The sequence below is a fragment of the Pseudophryne corroboree genome, chromosome 7, assembly GCF_028390025.1.
Source record: "Pseudophryne corroboree isolate aPseCor3 chromosome 7, aPseCor3.hap2, whole genome shotgun sequence".
In the NCBI taxonomy this organism is placed as follows: Eukaryota; Metazoa; Chordata; class Amphibia; order Anura; family Myobatrachidae; genus Pseudophryne; species Pseudophryne corroboree.
The window spans coordinates 14461607-14475024 of record NC_086450.1 but is presented as its reverse complement, the minus strand read 5'-3'; positions in this window follow the sequence as shown (position 1 = coordinate 14475024).

The window sequence follows — 13418 nt, the reverse complement described above, 5'->3', positions numbered from 1 at the left end:
CCCAACTGCTAACAAATGTGCTTCTGCAATCAACTCTGAATTAGGGCCCTCATTCCGAGTTGTTTGCTAGCTGCTTTCATTCGCAGCGTAGCGATCAGGCTAAAAATCGGCATTTCTTCGCATGCGTATGGGCAGCAGTACGCACGCATAAAGTACTTTCACACAAAACTATGGTGTTTTACACAAGGTCAAGCAAAGCTTTTCAGTCGCTCTGCTGATCGTTGAGTGATTGACAGGAAGTGGATGTTTCTGGGTGGTAACTGAGCGTTTTCCGGGAGTGTGCTAAAAAACGCAGGCGTGTCAGGTGAAAACGCAGGCGTGCCTGGGGAAACGGGGGAGTGGCAGGCCAAACGCAGGGCGTGTATGTGACGTCAAAGCAGGAACTAAACTGTCTGCAGTGATCGCACGGAAGGTTTGGAGCTACTCAGAAACAGCATGAAAAAATTTTCGAGCAGTTTTGCTAACCTTTCGTTCGCACTTCTGCTAAGCTAAAATACACTCCCAGAGGGAGGCGGCTTAGTGTGTGCACTGCTGCTAAAAGCAGCTAGCGAGCGATCAACTCAAGGCCCGATGTTATGTGTGTTCTTTACACTGTAGAATCTGATAAAGAGGTGGACACAGACTTAGCATGACTTAGAATGTTATATGGATAGCAATGTATACTTTATCCTTAATGTTTTATCTGCATATTGACCTGGGGTATAAAATCATATGTAGACAATCCACAGGTGTGAGGTGTGGAGATAATACAGAACTTACTGTATGTAGACAGTGTCAAAACTGTGGAAATTTGTGTTCCCAGACTGGTGCTTATATATACAGTGGCTGTTGAGTACAGGAATCTTAGTGGCTTTAAAAAGTTCCTGCACAGTTATAGGAAGAAGACTGAATGATTAAGGCTGGATGCTGATCAGTTTTGCTAGGTACTGTACTAGTATTAATTATTCTGGATGCTGGGCTAGGAAAGGCTGAGTTGAGATCCTTGCTGGGAATTGCTATGCTAGATACTATGATGGGATCAATTAAGATGATTACCAGGCTGGGACTCGTTTTGGTGGATCCCAGGCTGGGATTAGCTATGCTCAATGCCAGACTGCGACTGACTAAGCAGTGTGGTGACCCTGGTGACTGACTGGAACCAGTAGTGCTGCATACCAAGATAGAACTAGTGTCCAATTTAACCAGGCTGGTTGGGAGATTTGGAGCCAAGGGGCATGGCAGAATAGCAATGTAGTACAGGCAACTCTTGAGTGCACCAGGAAGGCCTTTTATACCACTTACTGTACTGGGAGTGATAGATTATATCACATTACTTGGTCCTATTGCACGATTGCTGGTTTTGTGGTCAGCTGACCTGTTTCCAAGATGGCTGCACCTAGCATAATAAACTAGCTGGAAAAACAGTGAAAAAGATGCTTGAGAGAGGCCTGACCCAGACACAATAACAGTGAACAGCCATTGATACCCACAGATTGAGCCGCACACAGTGTGGCTCCATCACAAACGTGCACTCCTAGCGGGACTAGGTAATCCATCGCCTAGCCCCGCTATGGGACTGCACAGAGATGCTCCGATTGTAGTGAATGGGATGTGTGCGTGCCGCACCCAGCAACAGACTGAGCCACGATTAGCATGTCTCCATCTGTAAAAAGTGACACTATCTCCACTGGAGGAGTCATGCCCATCTCACAGGTAAGTGACAAGTTGTCTGCTGCCACTTCCTGAAAATATCCCACCACTTAAGGGTTGACCCCGGACACCTTTTCAGTTTTTGAGGGTACTTGTCAAGGAAGGCATAACGGAGTTAAGTGTCATGATCATCTGTGGAATACATTTTTGACCATATGAAAAGAGTAGAGTATATCACACTCAGGTGCTGAAGCGACTGTACTCAGGTGCCCACTCAAAGAAGCTTCACCTAACTTCACAAATAATATCATACAAAAACAAAATAGAATGGGTACAATTAAGTTACAAGCGCCATCAAAACTCTATTGCTATCTTTATTTAGAATGGAAATTGTGTTCATGAGTACTTCTCCTTCACATAATGCACAGCCTACATTAATCCAAGGCTCAATGGAAACATAAAACAAAGACAAAACACATCATGGTGTAGTATGTCCAAAAAAATGTAAACAGTGTGACCAAAAGTCCCTCTATGTCTATCTGGAATAGATGTTTGTGTTGATAGGTTTAAATTCATCTATCTTTGGTGGCGTAACATTCTCACTCAGTGACCGCAAAAGATAAATGTTTCAAGGTTTCTTTGCTATGGATCCCATAATTGGGTCATGTGTTATCCTGTTAATTAAAGAAGTAGGTGACTGTGGAGTGTCTCCAAATGATTTCTCTATGAAGACAAGGAGGTGCATGCCCCAACTCACACTTTTGTATGTATATTCATGTGTATAAAGGTATCTTTACTCCACCATGTGCGATTAGTGTAGGGTAAATTGGATAAGCATACCCCACTCACAATGAAATGGGTTGTTACTATCTCATCAAGGTTCCTTTATACTTGGGAAACATACAGTAGGTACTCCCTTTTGCACACAAAAAAATCAAATGCAGTCATAATCCATCAAGGAAAAGGGGGTACAGTATATTAAAAGTCCAAAGAATTCATAAGAAAAAAAAACATTTAAAAAATATATAAAAATACATAAAATATTAATTGAGGGCATGTACTGGGCAAAATCACAACCACAACCACAGAGGTGAGTGAAAAAAATGGTAAAAAATGGTGTCGGGCATCTGGACTGCCCACTCACAAAACACCTAAAGAGACCAGAGGTGGAGTCCAAAATTGATGTGCCACGTAGTACAGATGAGCCCCTGTGTAGTGTTCCAATGCATTTTGAACCTGTTAGATTCTTCCTCAGGGGATACAGAGAGGAGCAACTGAGGAGGTACTTATACCCCCTTTCCAGTTATTACAGAAAGTGATCTCACTCCTATTTGCACATCAATGGTGAACCTATTTCTGGTACATATATAATCTGTCTGATTTGTAAACATGGGGTGCCAATATTTTTTTCTATTTTTCTATCAGCCTCCAGGTGCCGAGGAGATCCAATTCCAGGCTCTGGAATGCAAACAGTGAGGTGGAATGCACGTGCACTTCCGGCGCAGCGTCCACCTTGGGCGTGCAGTTTCTGTGGCTGTCCCCGGCCGCCGGAGTGATGTACTTCCGGCAGTTGGAACACAAACTGCAAGGTGGAATGCACATGCACTTCTGGCATGGTGCCCAATTCCAATTCACGTCATGGTTTTTTATCATTTCCTTACTTCACTACATGCTAATAATACAAGAGATGTTGTCCTCTACATGTATTGACAATATCAGGTGTTATGCATTTAAAAATAGAATGTTTTAGTACCAGAAATGGGTTCACCATTGATGTGTCATTAGGAGTGAGATCACTTCCTGTAATAATTGGAAAGGGGGTATAAGTACCTCTCTGTGTATGCCTGAGGAAGAATCTAGCAGGTTCAAAATGCTTTGGAACACTACACAGAGGCTCATCTGTACTATGTGGCACATCAATTTTGTGCTCCACCTTTGTTCCATCTAGGTGTGTGGTGAGTAGGCAGACCGGATGCCTGACACCATTTTTACCATCTTTTTCACCTCTGTGGTTGTTCCTGTGATTTTGTCAATATATGCCCTCAATTAATATTTTATGTATTTTTATATGTTTTAAATGTTTTTTCTTATGAATACTATGGACTTTTAATATACTGTACCCCCTTTTTTCTTGATGGATTATGACTGCATTTAAAAATTTTGCTCAAAAGGGAGCACCTATGTTTCCCAATTATAAAGAAACCTTAATGAGATAGTAACAACCCATTTCATTGTGAGTGGGGTATGCTTATCCAATTTACCCTACACTAATTGCATATGGTGGAGTAAAGATACCTTTATACACATGAATATACATCCAAAAGTGTTAGCTGGGGCACGCACCTCCTTGTCTTCATAGAGAAATCATTTGTAGACATTCCATAGTCACCTACTTCTTTAATTAATGTGATAATACATGACCCAACTATGGGATCCATAGCAAAGAAACCTTGAAACATTTATCTTTTGCGGTCACCAAGTGAGTATGGTACGCCACTAAAGATAGATGAATTTACACCTATCAACACAAACATCTATTCCGGATAGACATAGAGGGACTTTTGGTCACACTGTTTACATTTTTTTTACATACTACACCAAGATGTGTTTTGTTTTTGTTGTATGGTGCCATTAAGCCTTGGATTAATGAAGCCGTGCCTTATGTTAAGGAGAAGTACTTACATCCTCATGAACACAACTTCTATACTAAAAAAGGGAAATAATAGAGTTTTGATAGCGCTTGTAAATTTATTGTACCCATTCTACTTTGTTTTTGTAATTTTTGACTATATCCCTTACTGATGAAGAGGTACTGAGTTTGACCATAATGGCAATGACAGTCCAAAATCTTCTCCACTTCAAACTCCACTCCACAACGTGTTTGATACTTGGATATTTAAGGTGTAAATAGCTGAAATCGGTTTAAGACAAGAAGTTGCAGTAAGGAAATGTGGAATGAGCTTGGTACTCATAGAAAAAAGTAAAGTTTTATTGACAGGTACAAAAATAAACAGTGGTAGAAACAATATGCATTCAATTTACATTTCAGGTTTGGATAAACAGATCATAAATCATGAACAAAGGCAAAAGATGGAAGGCATTGAAGAGACCCGAAGGGGCTTAGCAGAGAGCACATATCATAGAACAAAGCATGATAACACATCAGGGGTGTTGAACAGTAGAACACATGTGCTATATTAAAGAGAGACATATTTAAGGCAAATAAGTAGTTCAGCAAAGAGACAGGGAGCCATTATCAAAAGACATTGAACCCTGGAAAGGTTCACCCTTATTAAGCAATTCTAAATTGTACCAGGAGGTTGTATGAAAACTACACCACAATGCAACTTTCAGAACACCACACAGAGTGTGGATATAGGGTAGCCAAATGTCAAAAAAGCCTCACTATTTTAATTTCTTTCTGTAAAAAGGTCTCCATCCAGTCCATAAAAAAACAAAAATAGTATCCTAGGATGAACCAGATTTATAGAAACAGGATCAGGGGAGATCCATTTCGATAATATCATCTTTTTGGTGGCAGCCACCAGTTTGATTAACAATAGTCGGTTGCCTTTGGATAATGTAGCAGAATATTCCTTATCATTAAAACCCCAGAAAGCTCAGGTATTATCAACTAGAAACTTATGCTTTAGTTGAGTAGTAATAAAATCTTGGAGGCTGAGCCACAAGGCTTGAACCCGGGGACAATACCAAAGACAGTGCAGGAGGTCAGCATACGGCCCAGCACATTTGTAACAATCGGCAGTTTCTTCTTCGCCAATGAGAAACTTCAATTTGAGGGTGAAATAAACTCTGTGTATTATCTTCTGATGCATTTCTGCATAAGACATCGAAATAAGTTGTTTATTCAAAAATAGATGTGCTGAGATAATGGATTGCATGGTTAGAGAAGGAAAGTCAGATTTCCATTTTAACATACTAACAGTGCCAGAATCTAAATTTAATATAGGCCTAATAAAGGAATATATAGAAGAGGTGGTAAAGGAACTACCAGCAGATCTATTGAAAGCCTTAACAATAAGACGAAATCTATCTATTTCACAAAGTGTCTGTAAGACATTCTGAATATATCAATATGCCTGCAGATATGGGAAAAGTGGTATGATAATGTGTGGAAACTTCGCTTGCAGTTGAGTAAGTGTAAATATAGAACAATGTTCAGACTGAAAAATTGATATATATAATGAAGGCCCACAGTATACCAGGTCTTGAAAATAGGGAAAGATTTATATGGGGGTAAACCCAGATTATCCCACTAAGGTAAAAAGATTGAAACATATTTGGATATCTTCATCATGGAGCGGGAGTGTCCTCCATGCTAGACACATAGATTGAAGCAATGGGTGATCAGTGACCTCGAGAGGTAATGATTGCAGATGAGTGTGTAAAAGAGCAACAAGACTCCAATTTGGGACAAATGCTTGTTCCATGTTGTAAACAGTGTATGCATTGGATCCTGAGATCCAATCAAGAGCAATTCTATAATTAGCAGACATAGCATAAGAGCGGAGACAGGGAAGGTTGATTTTCCCCCTAATTCCTTCTTTTGTTGTAATTTATAGAGGGATATTTGAGGTCTTTTGCCTGCCCATATAAATCTTGTTAAGGCACTATTCAGAGCGGTTATGGCTTTTTTGGTTGGAAGTATCGGGAGCATATGTAGTATATAAAGGAATCTTGGGAAGCATATCATTTTAAACAAGTGACTTCTGCCCATATAGGATAAGGGTAGGTGAGCCCAACAGGTCATATCTGCGAGAGTTTTCGAGAATAAGGGGTCATAGTTAAGATCATATAGTAGGGAGTGGTGGGAGCAGATTTTGATACCCAAATATGTCACGAGGTGCCCAGCGAAATGGAAAGGAGGACCCCCACCCCAACTTTGCTTGTGGAAAGAAGGCCAGCACCTCCATTTTGGAAAAGTTAATTTTAAATCCTGCCACCAATTCAAAAGAATTTAATAGGGAAGTTACCAGGGGCATCACCAGTTTAGGGTTAGCAAAATAAAGTAAGAGATCATCAGCAAATGACGAGAATTTAATCTCAGAATGAGCTATCTGTATGCCTTGCCATCTAGTTTCCTTGAGGAAATGTTGTAAGAGGGGACCTAAGGCTAAATTAAATAAGAGAGGGGAAAGGGGAAAGCCCTGTTTAGTACCTCTATACAAACTAAAGGGGCGTGTGTTTAAGGCGTTGATAGTCAGAAAGGCTTTAGGTTGATGATAGGGAGCATTGAATACATGAATAAAATCTGGACCACAGCCTTGATAATGAAAAATATGAGTTAGGTGAGCCCAGGAAACTCTGTCAAAAGGCTTTATCAGCGTCACAGCTCAAAACAATATTATCTAGTTCCCGACCTTCATGCGTTTTCATCACAGCAGCTAAAAATGTACGTACATTAGTGGTGGTTTTTAACGAAGCCAGTCTGTGCAGGATGTAAAGCTTGGGCAACACTAATTGAAGACGGGAGGCCAATAATTTTGTGAATATTTTAAAAGCTTGTTGTAAAAGAGAGACTGCTCTATAAGACGCAACCAGCTCATGATTTTTGTTAGGCTTAGGAAGGACTATTATGCGGGCCGCATTAAAGTCAGGAGGGGCTGCATGACCTTGGAGAATAGAATTATGCAATTTGGTAAGGTAGGGAAGCAGCTTTGGGGAAAGACGTTTGTAGTACGCTGCAGAGAACCCATCAGGGCCAGGAGTCTTAGCGGTGGTGAGAGACTTAATAATTAAGGCAATTTTGTCATCAGTGATGGGAGAAAGTAAACATTCCCTGTCTTCCATGTCAAGCTTAGGGAGACCCGCTTGGAGAAGAAAATCCAAACCTCATCTGGGAAATCTAGAGGGGCCTGATAAAAAGTCTCAAAAAATGATAGAAATTCCTTGTTAATTCTATGAGGATGGGTAGTAAGTAAACCTTTAGGGTCTCGAATTGCAAGAATTGGCTTTTTAACAGTTGTGAATTTCACCATAGTCGCCAATAACTTTCCGGGCCTATTACCCCAATGAAAATATTTATTTATCTGAAAGTTTGGCTCATATTGACTTGTTCGGTGCATAAATTGTCATATATGGATTTGTCGTCCCTATAGGAAGACCTGTTAATGTCAGTGAGGTCAGTCAACAAGACAGAGTAGGCAGAGGTTACAGCAGTTGAGGCGAAGGCAAAACTGTCCCTAAGTTGTTTTCTTTTTACCAGCCACATATGACAACACTTGCCCCCTCAACACTGGTTTCGAAGCCTGCCAGAATAAGTTTATGTCAGTCTCGTGAACTAGATTATCAACAGAATAATTTCTAAACATCTGAGATAAATAATTTTTAAAATCCAACGAATGGGCAAGGTAATCACGGAACCTCTAATTGAAGGAGGTAGTGCAGGAGGTGCCTAATTCAGCAGATAACCATATCGGGGCATGATCCAATATCAATATATCAGCAATATCAACATCCTGAATATGGTGCAGTAATGTGTTAGACATGAGCCAATAATACAAACTGGAGAAGGAATGGTGTGGATTAGAGAAAAATGAATATTCTCTAGAGACCGGGTGTAGGTAGCACCAGGGGTCAATTGAAGGGACTCAATAAGCAGAGAAATGGGTGGGGGCGCAATATGTCTGCAGTCCACTCGTCGAGGACCACCAGATACATCCAACAAGGGGTCTAAAGGAACATTAAAATCGCCTCCCATAATAAGAGGTCCTCCCACCCAGGTCTGCAATTTTATGTAGATATCAGAGAAAAAAGGTAGCGCTGGGACCTGTGGGAGCATAAATACAGGCGAAAGTGAAAATCTCTCCTTCTATGGTCACTTTCAAAAAGATAAATCTACCCTCCTGATCTATCCACTCATCCGTGACAGTATACTGAAGGGAGGTACTGAACAATATCAACACTCCACGTGTTTTTGTGGTAACAGAGGCACTACAAAATTCCTTAACCCACCTATCTTTTAAAGAATTTGGGTCAGATAGCTTCCAGTGCATCTCTTGTAGGAAGACAACATCAGGCCGGAATTTGTTAATATGGGTTAACACATTTTTTCTCTAAACTGGCATATTCAAGCCCTCCACATTCCAGGACAATAATTTGAAATTATGTTTAGTGGTTGTGAGCATCAAACTATTTAACTGGGCCATTAGTATTAACCAATGCCAATTCTGGGGAACTTAAAAGAAGCAAACCACGCAATTGACTTCCTTAGTCTGTCCCAGTGAGCAGACATAGATGTTAAAGAACCACCAAACGCAAAGTCAAATAAGTAAAAGAAAATAAAGAACCTGAAATGTGATGAAACAGTGAAAACATGTAACATAGAAAACCTGTCAAGATTAACATATTTTGTCTGAACCCGGGATGGCAGCTTCCAAGGCTGTCTAAAATTTAAAAATGCAACATAGCAGGTAAGGGCGAGAACAGTAGAACATTAGCAACACATAGATATAGACACCCCAACGCCGTAGGGGCCAGCTGTAAATGGAATATTAACTAGAGTACAGCAACACAAACAACAAAAATAAAAACAAAAACATGAAAAACACATTATACAGCATAAATTTTGAAAAACAATGAGGTAAATTAGCTGCAGAAGATACTTATCAGTACCCAAAGATCAGTCATTGTCATCCACCATGGAATGAGGAGAGGATGAAGCTAATGAGGAGAGGAAGTTCTGAGCAGCAGATGGAGAGTCAAAGTAGAAAGGCTTGCCATTCCTGAGAACTCTCAACTTTGCCGGGTAGAGAAGGGCAAAATGGATGTTTTTACAAAAAAGTTCCTTGCAGATGGGCGAGAATTCCCTTGAGACTCGAAATGAAAAATTCCTGGAATAACAGCAACTTTTCACCCTCATAGTTGAGATCAGCAGATTTACGATAGGCATCCATTATTCTAAGCTTATGCAGATAATTCAAAAGCTTGAAGATGACTGGCCTGGGACGTTGCCTGGTAGAAGAGCGATCTGGTCCAATGCGGTGTGCCCGTTCCACCTGAATGGGGGAGGACGCATTCCAGAGGTATGCCCAGAGCTTCTGGCAACCAGATAGACACCAAGGAGTATAAATCCCTCGGTCTAACTGATTCTGGCAGGCCAATCAGCCGTATATTATTTCTCAATTGCTATTTTCCAGGTCCCCCAGCTTATCGCCAAAGGCTGTGATAACAGCTTCCTGAGTCTGCAATTGGAACCTGGCTTCAGTGAGCTCATCTTCCAGCGTGGAAATATGTTCCTCTGCCTCCGCAAGACACGCAGTATGTTGAGAGAGTTGTGCCGCTGCGGAATTAATAGCTTCAGTGAGTGGAGCCAACTTTATATCAAGTAACGGAGAAATAATATTGGAAATCTCTTTAGCTCGTTGAACAGAGAGAGCACTGTATTTGTTGGAAGTGAATAATGCATCAATAGAGTCATCCTGATGCGGAGACACTGGAGAAGTGGGAGTCTTAGATACAGGAGCCATATCATTGCTACGGGATGTTTGAGAACACCTGGGTATTTTGGGCGCTTTAGCAACAAAGTTTTCCATGGTGAGGTAGTACAAAATAGGTAGAGGTCCTACCACGTTGAGGGGAGAGAAATAATCAGATATCCACAAAATATAGGGAATGTGGGTAGAGTGCTAGCAAAAACACAATAGAACTGAACTGAACCGGTCAGCTGAGTGGTAATGGATGCTGCTGTACAGGTATAGGTGCCGCTGTGCAAAATAGCTGAGTGGTAATTGGTGCTGCTGTACAGGTGTAGGTGCCGCTGTACAGAGTAGCTGAGTGGTAACAAGTGCTGCTGTACAGGTACAGGTGCCGCCGTACAACATAGCTGAGTGGCAATAGGTGCTGCTGTACAGGTACAGGTGCTTCCTTGCAGAGTAACTGAGCAGAAATAGATGCTGCTGTACAGGTACAGGTGCTGCGGAGCAAAGTTGCTGAGTGGCAATAGGTGCTGCTGCACAGGTACAGGTGCGACTGTGCAGAGTAACTGAGCAGAAAGAGATGCTGCTGTACAGGTACAGGTGCTGTGGTACAAAGTAGCTGAGGGGTAATAGGAGCTGCTGTACAGGTACAGGTGCTGTGGTGCAAAGTAGCTGAGTGGTAATAGGAGCTGCTGTACAGGTTACCGGTGCTTCCGTACAAAGTAGCTGAGTGGCAATAGGTGCTGCTGTACATGTATAGGTGTGACAGTGCAGAGTAACTGAGTGGTGATAAATGCTGCTGCACAGGTACAGGTGCTGTAGTCCAAAGTAGCTGAATGGTAATAGGAGTTGTTGTAAAGGTACAGGTGCTGTCATACAAAGTAGCTGAGTGGTAATAGATGCTGCTGTACAGGTTACCGGTGCTTCCGTACAAAGTAGCTGAGTGGCAATAGGTGCTGCTGTACAAAGTAGCTGAATGGTAATAGATGCTGCTGTACAGGTTACCGGTGCTTCCGTACAAAGTAGCTGAGTGGCAATAGGTGCCGCTGTAAAGGTACAGGTGCTGCTGTGGAGAGTAGCTGAGCAGTAATAGGTGTTGTTGTACAAAGTAGCTGAGTGGAATAAAGTGCTGCTGTACAGAGTAGCTGAGTGGAATAAAGTGCTGCTGTACAGAGTAGCTGAGTGTTAATATGTGCTGCAATACAGACAGAGGTGCTGATAGACAAAGTACATGGAATGTGGGTAGAGTGCCAGCAACAGTGGCGGCAGATCACTAAGCTGTGTAGCTAGGTAACAGGTGCTGCTGTGTGGAGAAGTCCAAAATGGTGCCTCAGGATGGGGGGGACTATGTGAGCCCAGAGGAGATGCAACGCACAGCGCTGAGGGAGGGAGAGAGGATGCCTTCAATCACCCGTGTAGCCATGCAAACCCCCAGCAGCGGCGGGCAGACTGTGACCAGCACTGAGTCTGCCGCCAGGAGAGGTCAAGCACCACGAGGAGAGGGGTGCGGGAGGGAAAGCCAGCCGCATCTCGGATCTCATGGCCATGCTTCCGGCGGTACTTGGAGCAGGGAGCCGGTGCCATCCGCCCACATTTCACCTGTGCTATCCTGGGCTGTTCCATCTTCACCCTGAGCACGGAGTAGGTGACAGGGACCCCAAGACCGATGATAAGGGCCAGGGGCTCGAGTCCTCTGGTAATGTGCGTCCGCTATGTTGGGCCTGACCACCGGAAGCCGGGCTGTCCATCATTTTCTATCTACAAATATCTTGTAGTGAGCAGAGACTTTTCTTTCAAAAAAGAGTGGAAGTCTCTCCAGTGTTTAGCATAATTCTGCAAGGTGCAAGTGGTTAGTGGTACATCACTTGGGGTCCGCAGCTGAAAATCTGGTACTCACGTATGTTGACAATAGACTGTGTACAAAGGAGTGGTATCGGTAGCAGAATAATAGCAGAAGTTGTGGGTGATGCCCATGGTAATAACTCCACCCGGTAAACTTGAGAAGAGTAAATGTATAATCTGAGGAAAGTTTCAAGGTCTTTGATCACCCTCTCGGTCTGGCCGAAGGTTTGCAGATGGCAAGCAGATATGTAAATTTTATTTATAATGCTAGACGTAAGGTTTTCCAGATTTTGTCCACAAATTGTACACCCCTATCAGAGATAATTTCAGAAGGAACACCATGAAGTTGGAATATCTCGCAAAGAAAGATCTGAGCTAATTCAATTGCAGAGATGTGCTTGGCTGGAACTGGTCACACCCGGCTATCACTCTATAGACTTCAATGAGTGCACAAGCATATGCACGTACACATAGTTACAGGCACACTTGCCATGCCTTTGCAGCAATGATGAGCATGGCTACATCTGTAGTAAAGATAGTAGCTCTTCTTACCCTATTGAATAGTTCTGTAATTAATGGAAGAAGGTACCCATTCTGATTGTTATATAATTTAGACCACAATAGTCTATATACAGTATGGTCAAAGACCTCCATTGTTTTGTTACAAAAAAGAATCCAGTGGCAGCAAAATACATAGCAGCCAGGAAAACAGCACACATGTCCAGGGTTTTGTGAAATCTAGCCGTGGCTAGTTTTATTGTGTAGTACATAAAACAAAACATAAAAATAAATCTTAGCCCATCTGGGCACTAACTGAACATAAATTCCCTCTCTCAGGATAGTAGGACTTAATGCCCCTACTACAAACACAGGAATATGCACAGTACTTACAGTACAGTCAGGTCCTCAGGCCCTGAGCCAAGCCCTGACATAGTTTTTATCAGCCTCTTACAGGTGCAGGCACTACATTTTCTTACTCTCAGACTGAAGGCCTAAACATTTGAAATGGGATGGAACCCTCCCTTCTCTCTCACATCCATTTAGTAAAACAGACAATTCCTGGGGTTTTAAAATACATAGGCCAGAAACCTGGGACAAACATATCTCCCGTTTCTCAATTTTCCACTGCTTCTATCACATTTTACATTTTCCTATACTGATGATGCTTGGCTAGCATATTCCAATCAGTATCCCCCATGCCCTGTTTGAATTCAATAGTATTTTCTAAAACTGAGTGGAATATTTTCAGTAGGTTTTCAAGTTTCATTTCTTGGGTTATTGTCAAATTCCTTAGTAAAACCATATAAACATAATGACAGTGAATTCAGTATTTGGACTTGTCACTCCAAAAAAAAGGGTGGCCCGCATAATTGTAGAATGTTTGGGGGCACTTTTATAACATATAATTAAAATGTGACATGAATTATCTATATTATCATCTGTAACCATCCTATTTCTTTTGTAACTGAATTATGGGTACAGGGGAATTGGATTTCTGAATCTGTGCAA